The sequence below is a fragment of the Amphiura filiformis genome, chromosome 5 (genome assembly GCF_039555335.1).
Source record: "Amphiura filiformis chromosome 5, Afil_fr2py, whole genome shotgun sequence".
Taxonomy (NCBI): domain Eukaryota; kingdom Metazoa; phylum Echinodermata; class Ophiuroidea; order Amphilepidida; family Amphiuridae; genus Amphiura; species Amphiura filiformis.
The window spans coordinates 21247181-21256350 of record NC_092632.1 but is presented as its reverse complement, the minus strand read 5'-3'; positions in this window follow the sequence as shown (position 1 = coordinate 21256350).

Genomic DNA, 9170 nt, shown 5'->3' with positions numbered 1-9170 from the left:
GTGAGAAAATTATTTGAGGTTTTGAAACGTAAGATATTTCAGGAGTTTCCCATTTTACCGATTTGTGACTGACATGTTTTTATTAGTTATTTATCACTTTCTATTTTCAAAGTGCAAAGTTACCGACAACCAAGCTAAGAATTGCAGAATCAGGATTGCCATCTCCCAGTTTGTGTGTTCATTAATATCCTCACTAGGGAAACATCTACTGACCGGGTATTTTAAATTCCTATTCCCCTTCTATTGCGAATCTATTCTAACATACACAACTCTTTTTTATTCAAATGCCAGCCAAAACTATACAAATATTTGTAATATCTCAACTTCTAATCTCTAAGCTGCTTAATAATAATTACCTTGCGATCCGCGATTGTACCTGATATAATCATATTTCATATTCACGAGTTCGTTGTTTTGGATATCCCAGGAACCCGACTCTGATATTTTGAGACAGCTGTATGAAGTATTTTCGATTAATGATGTATAACGATGTACAATATATCAGTATCACAGACCGACTAGAAGAGTGAAAAAATGAAACTAGCAAGTAACAGTATTTTCAAAGAATTATCTATAATGGGTAAGTGTGGGTAGCGTAGCTCGGGGTAAGTTTTAACGCTATTTTTGGATTGTTTTTTTAGGGCCTTGATGATAAAAACATAAGTTCACCGACCGACTAGAAGAGTGAAAAACTTGATGAAACAACCAATTAGCAGTATTTTCAAAGGATTATTTATAATGGGTAATCGTGGGTAAATTTTAATACGAATTTAATACGAATGTTCAAAGAAGTCGTGTACTCTTGCTCCAGATTTACCTAAATGGTCTACTGAAATGTGATACGCATCCGTCTGGTCGTTAGATAGTAGACCCACTACCAGGCTTACGCGCTAATAAAATTTCGTGAAATCAGTTTCGATAGAAAAAGAATCTAACCATGGATGTTAAATGCCCCGATCAAATGTTTGCTATTTACGTTTTGCAACAGCGCTGTAACCGTCGGAGCCTATCGGTTTTAAGATAAGCACTCCTGGTACATGATTACTGATGAAGATGACTTATGCAATTTGTACCATACTTGGTGATTTTACTGCCTAGTACCACTCTGGCTAGAGTGAAGTCAAAACCCATGTATCACTCCCATGTCTCACTCCAGACATAACGAGTCACATGGGAGATCACTTGTCACACCCTTTAGTACATAACTTTAAAAATAAACAGACCCACCCAAAGAGTGGTCCTACTCCAGGCCATGTCCAGACATAACATAGGACATAACCATGACCTCAGTATGTTTGTAAACATAACAAGCTTTCATAGTAATAGCTGTCTCATGTCTTTTGATCATTGCTTCCTTTATCAAGTATTTAATATTACATTGTAATTGAAAATCTAACACAGGGCAGCTATTGTGCAGTACTTGTTATTAATAAATGGATGTAGAGTAACACGAGTTCAGTAGATTGTCAACAACAAGAATGTAGTATAATAAATAACAGGTTGGCTGAAGGTTTGTCCTTGTAGAGTGCTTTCTTTTGCCATGTATGGTACAAGTAACTTATTCCACTCCTGTGATGAAAAACAGGTGTTGGCTAGAGTTTTGTCCTTGTAGAGTGTTCCTTTTGGCCATGTATCACTCTGGGCTGGTACAAGTAACTTATTCCACTCGTGGCCTGAAGGCCACTCGTGGAATAACTATTACGTATCTCTGTCTAGATTAGTGTGCTTTGAGGTCTCTGCTCTTAACAGATTTTGGTGGGATAAACCTGGTTTTGTGTGCGGTCAAACAGCACATTTCGCTCAGTGAAAATTCCTGTTGTTGTTTGTTCCCATCTGTCTGAATGCATTTGACCTTCTGCATGATGTAATTCGCTCTGAGTGCAATATTGGTTGCTGTATCAGTTATAGCCTTCTATGATGATAATTAGTTAGTTTAAATTTAGGTAAATAATATACTCTATACAAATATATAACGGTTCTTTGTTCCATTGAAAGGTATTGTAATATTTTGCTTCAAGCTTTCAATTTTACAGTGCAAATGTTTGTCGTAAAGAGCAAAACACGAAATGCCACAACTCCGTCTCATGATGGGAACACAATGGTTTTACATAGCCCACGAGTGCCATGACGTTGATATATTGCGAAGAGTGTTAATGTTCTTTGGGGGTATTGTTTTGGTTTTAGTTTATCAGATTTCATCACGGATTTCATTCGTATTTGCCACAGTTTTGTCAACCACGAACCATAAAAAACAGTACTTCGTAGTTTCACTTCCTAATCCCGAGAGTAATTTTACGTAACCTGCATACCAAAGCATGGCCCAACGGTACGGGCTTCGATGACTCATGCTCGGAAGGTTGCGGGCTCGAACTCCGGTGGTTTTTTTTCCGTGTTTTGCAGTAAGGTATGTGGAGATCCCACACATGCGACGTGGCGACCTTTACCTATTATTACAATCATGACATGATATACTCCATATCTAGTAGTAATAGTTATTTTCAGGTTTAAAGCTAATATAATCTAATAATAACACAAGAAAAAAGAAGCTTGAACATTCTGTCAGTCAGCAAATGTCACATCAGAAGAATATAAATACTACTTAGACAGATTGCCACCTCTTCTACCAATATATCGAATGGGAATCCACGTTTGCTATATCAGACATACGCCATCTTATTTGCAGATAACGAAACTATCATTACTACAACCAAAAACTGCTCATCATTGTTATCGTGTAATATTTACACTGATGAAATTAGCTGATGACCTTTTTTGAAGTGTCGGATGTTTCCAATATTTATCATCTGGGCTCAAATTGTTGATAGACAACTGTTGGAGTGATATTTTACCTTTTTTTGTTGTAAAACAGTAGTAAAGAATATAAGAAATTATATGTGTCGTGTCATATTAAAAGAGAACCTTGAAGGAATAAAGAATAAAGCAACTACTACATGACAATGTGTAGTGGAATTTTAATTAGAATTGCATCTATAGCTACATTAGCGGAACTACAAAGGTCATAATTTGGCCAAAATTAAATATCATGATATTATATACCTCAAATTGTTCCTCTCATGCGAAGAATAATATAAATCAATTGTCACATTGCACTACTATTCTTAGTTATAGAGCAAAGAAGCTTCATATAGGTCAAATATCTAATGCACTGTCATATTTTTTTTAAAGCACCGATTATTTGAGAAACTAGTGCATACCGGTAGCTATGAGGGCCCTGTAGCTGTGAAAGTATAATACGGTATAGCGATATTGTTTGACCCAGCTGCGAGAGCACCGGCAACATAATAGCGATACTGTTTGACCCCTGATGACCCTGATGACTTTTTGACATGTTCCCGGCATATCAAAGATTCTTTTTACCACGTGTTAAATACCCCATATGACCTTTGACCTCTGGTGAACTCGGTTTGATTTTGGTAATACCCCGTGATATTTCACCAAGTTTAAGGGTGAAGTTTAATAATTAAGCCCCTGAATGACCTTTGAACTCGGATGGCCTCGATTATATCTTTACGTGTTCCCCCTATATGAAGGATTCCACCCACCAAGTTTAAGCCCAAACGGGCGAAGTTTAAATTGAACCCTTAGAGGTCAATTCGCGCAATCCGGGTGTGCAAATGCACGCAATACGTAATTCGCGGAACAGTCATCTAATTTTGTAATGTTTTTCCTATTTCGCAATAATTAAAATTGTTAAAAACGTAATTGTTTCAATATTTAGATTGACTTAGTGGCATGATAAATCAGCGTCGGTATGGTACGGGACATTTTCGTGCGCTCAGTGTCATACTGTGTTCAGCCTTCGGCTCCACCCAGTTATGACACTTCGCGCACGATAATTACCCGTACCATACCTCCGCTTCACCTAATATCTAATACATGTATCATATGCTTACTCAAGTTCAAATACACGAGTTCAAAATAGTTTTTCTTTTGCATCACACATTTGAATCCTGCGTCAAAACCTAAATCAACGTTAATCGATTGCAAAAGTAATACAGAAATCACAAATAAATAAACAAACAAACATATCAAAACAACAAAGAAATAAACAAGAACACTGGTAGTCACAAATTGTAAATTCATTTATTTACTTATCTGAATGGTTCTTTAAATGCTTCATCAAAATAAAAAAACCCCACATATTATTGTAAAGATATAATCTAGTGCACACGAAGAAGGGAAGCAGAAGGTTATCTTAATATGTCATATCACATAATATGCTTAAGCAAATGCGAAATAGAAAACAACAAGAACAACACAGAAACTCACTTGTGCAAATACGCGTCATTTTGATTTCAGGAATAATAGGATAAGAAAATAATCTTACTTTTGTTTAAATAAGTATTACTTTCTATGATGTCACTTCAATGATAAAAAATAATCTTACTAATATGTATTACTGTGTATGATGTCACTTCAATGGATTTTTTAATCAAGTATAGTTTTTTTCGTCTTTATTTCAAATACTTCAAGGACTTTTGAAAATTCTATCGTTGTAAGTAACATTCATTTGTTCAACCAAACTGAAATCACGCTTTTTCAGACACACGCACAAACAAGTATTTTCTCATGTGTTATTTACAGAATCAACAATGCTGGTCAATGTATTTGGTTACGTTAGCACTGGCTACCGAACTGTATCATTATTACCGTGTGGGTAGTTTGGTCCATTATTATATTGCTAACGTGATCCTTCTAGAATAAACACGTGCATTTTCAGCATTCGATACCTTTGACCTTTAGACATTTACCATACTTTTCTATACCTGATGTTAATTCGTCTAAGAGAAGGACAACACATAGGAATAAAAGCAAATTCTCTCTTGTGTGTTTCAAAATATTGGTAGCAAAGAATATTTTTTCATCTGTCAGACCGCAGACTACTGATACGTTAACCAGCAGGATGCAATGGTGATGTTGTGGTTCATTGCATCTGGAATTACATTAAAAGGGCATTTCGTGATCCACAGTCTCATATCCCCCACTATTCTCCAAAAAAGTTGAGATTTTTATACCACTGGAAACCTCTGGCTACATAATGTTTATGTTCCAGAACGAAATAACAACAGTGGCCTATGGAGCAGTGTAATACACATAATCATGCATAACTCGCAAACGCAAAATCGGAATCAACTGCAATTTTATGAACAAGCATTTTTCGTGGATATGTACTGAAAAATGTTATAAAAAGAGGATGTTGGGATCACAAAATCCTCCTTTAAGGGTTGATTAAGTATTGTTGGTCGAGGCAGCCAAAAAGATCGATTTCATTGTCTAACTCAATATATTATTGAAAAATAATACCTTGATGTTTTGCAGAAGTTCAGTCTACAAATCATATACTTTGAAAACTTGCTTGATTTATTGTTGTTAATGCGTTGAGTACGTTTTATGAAGGCGACGTGGTTTCAGCCCTCTTTACAACATAACTCATGAACCACAGAGCCTAAAAGTATATTGTGATATTTGAATCCTTTTACACGCTTGCTTTGAAATGATCAATGTAATTTTTGCCAAAGCTCACTACCATTCGCAGGATGCTACGAACAACCAAATCGCAACAGTTGAAAATAATTACTAACCTTAAAGCATGCAGATAATAAGAGTTGTTTTATGTCACATCAATGGAATAAAAAGTTTAGAAAAGAAGTAATAAGTATTCCCAGATACCCTATATCAAAAGACTCATAGCAGTTAATTTGTGAGATGTTATGAATACCTTCTTCCCATTGACACGTGGCGATAGAATTTCAAATTCTCTTATTGATATCTGTGAAACAGCATGTCATCTAATCAAAAGTATCAAAAGTCATTATTTTCTACTCCATCTCCGTGTCTCTTTACATCAATTTAATACCTACGCAGTTATGATGTGGGCGGAAGAAATCTTAATTGTGCAGCGTAATGAAAAGGTGTTTAAATCTTTTAATGCTGTCACTTTAGCCAATTGTATTGGGATAGAATATTGTTAACAATGCGAAGTAGTGTGTGGTAAGAATATAGAATGGCATGGCTTCTACAACCATTCATGAAGTTTTTGCCATTATTTAAGTTGAAAAGCAACCGACGGCAAAAATAGCCTATGTTTGTTACAGGCATTCCGATGAAGACTTCAATAAAGTCTTTATGATCGAGAAACTGTCACATTTGAATATTGTATGTTGAAAGTTATTATGCCCCTTTGTTGTAATAATATTGTACCATATTATTCACCGTGATTTCCACAATTGCAATTGTATTTTATGTCTTGCTAATTGAAGACCTGAGAACTAAAAGGGGGTTAAGTTACAAAATCATGAAAAATGAGTTGGCGTCAGTTTCTGCTACCTACACCCTCGTGCAAATTGCATAGTCAAATAATGTTCTAGAGTATTGAAACTGTATGGACAACCCACCTCCTTGCATTGAAACTACATGGATATACCAACCTTCTTTGCAATTTATCGCAAAATGCACTCAATATGACCTAACCCCTTATGAGGTCTTCAATTGTTCTATTAGCTATCTATCCCACTATCTATGCTTAATTGTTTCCTACTGATTGTGCTTAAAGCCTTAATGTACGATCTTTTTTAATTTTTAGATTTTTTTTTTTTTTTTCCAAAATGATAATATGCAATCATTATGAAAGTTCCCAATACATTTGGACGCGAAAAACATTGGGAATTTGCAAAGAAACAACATCATAAACAGCTATAAACTTTACCGCTATCACTCGAAATATCTCGCACTATTTGGATTAGGACAGCGAGTGCAGCCTCAGAGTTAGTCTCCTACGCGGCCAGTTTGGTTACGCTCCTTCCACATGTGGAGGGAGCGTAACCAAACTAGCCGCGTAGGAGACTACGGTTTGCGATCGTGGCCGACATAAAATCATAATCTAAAAAATTATGATTTTATGTCGGACCAACAGAAAATCATCCCGTTTTACTACAAATAGGGCAAATTTGATAGTTTGCTCATAGATTTAAGTTAAAACATGTGTAAGTATTACAAATATGCCAAAAAATCGGTTTTGAAAAAAATAAAGGTAAATTCTGAAAAAAGATCGTACATTAAGGCTTTAAATTTGTACACCAGCAGTAAGTCTAGAAGTAAAAAATACACAAAAACGCAAAATCTCAACGATCTCCATTCATGTCGGTGATTTTGTTACCATGGGTTAAGATAGGTTAAGCATGTATGTATTTTTTTCATCGCTGACAAGAGAGGACTAACGGAATTCTAATCGCAAACACCACTAAGGCGAAAAGCAATCGAAAATACTAGCTGCCTGTTGTTTTATTTTGTTCATAGCGTTATTTATACCAGAGTAAAAGGAAGTAATTGGAAATATCCATCCATGCCAAAGGAGATAATTGGTCAAAACTTTATGAAATCTACGTTTGAAATTAATTGTTGCTCACCGTTACTGCCCCTGTTGCATGCATCTGTATTCAACCGTGAACGTTATGTTTTCTGGGGTAATATAAAATGACATTCTTTTGCCTGGTGAGTTGAATTAAGATTTCGCACATCAAAATAAGATTAGTAAATTATCCATATCTCATAGTCAAGAAGCAAATGGAATCCCGTGAGGTTTTTGATTAAGGTCCAGAGTCAATTTTATTATTATAAACTTACCACAAAGAATAGGAAAAATTTTAATGGCAAAAAATTGGGTTTTGATGGTTCCAAATGGTATATTTTCTATCATTGTATGACATTTTTGTTGTAATATTACCAAAATTGATCCGCACCGGGTGCACTGCCATTTTAAGGTGTTTACAGTTCAGTGCGCTAAAACAAGAAAAGTCTCAGGTCAACATATGTTGATCTTTTGACATCCAGTTTCACTTGACATTGGTGGCGTTTAACTGTGAGAGTTCGAATTATAAGCAAATTCCGCCCGAAATTAGCCATTTTCCCAAACTGTGAAGTAGATAATTAGCGGTATTGGACATAATCTACGAACATGCTGTTAATGTAATCCACAGAGTCTAAATACCACATAACTATCAGCCTGACGCATGTATCAAAGATCATTCTTTTGTACGGTTTTATTGAAAAACCCTAGTTTGGCTTTTGATTAATGGATAACTTGAATGAAAGGTTAAAACTACAATGCTAAGGAAATTCACGTAAATAAGACCAAAGTGATATTAGATATCACAGGATTGTCTGCTCACAGTAGATGGGATAAGTTGGACGGGGGTAAGGGCAAGGATTGGCATGGCAAACATTCCACAGGAATCTCTACCCACTGTTACCCATTTGAAAATACTGCAACTTGTTTGCAAGTTGTATTTTTACACTCTTTTGGTAGGTAACGCAGTCATCGTAAAAAGAACTAAAAGAATATATACTTAACATCTTCGAAATTGATACAGGCTTTCTGGTAAATCCACATTAAAATATACGATTACCATCAGCTACTCTGGCGGCTCGTACGGTAATTATTGCTAAGCTGCTTAATCACGATCAGATATTAGATTGTGAGATACAAGCCGTATAAGATGATTGGTACACATCAGTTTTCATTGATAATGGATGAGCCTGACACATCAAAATTCAACATAAGATCCAAATAATGTAGATTAATTTCACAAACAAGTCATAAACTATACATTCTGGACATTTCAAGATTATCCCATGTTGTATTTGGAAGAGGCAGGCTTGGATTCCCTAATTAAGAGTAACTTTCTTTTCCTTTAAATTTTAGTCTATCAATTTAACACAAATGATCAAGTCAAGTCAACTTAATCGCTATGATCCAATCAAGTCAAATTAATTACTTTCAAGCCAAACAAATGTATAGTTTGATTTAGCATTCATAATCATTCAATAGGCATTATATGATTTCGATTCTATCAATGTCGGTTCTTAAAATAGGTTTATTTTATGTATCTGCAAACTACACCTGTGAACACTTTTGATTTTAGCGACCAACAACACATTTACAAATGCATTGCAATCTTAACGGGTATTTTAGATTTGTATTATGTATTATAACACAATACAAATTAAAGATACCCATTGTGTTGTAGTACTACCTTTAAAAGATGCAATTAACGTGTCCCTGTAAAAGACGGCGGGTTTTCTATTGATTTGAAATGTCATCATTATTTGTAAATCATCTTCGTAATCATGTGTTAATATACGATTTACAT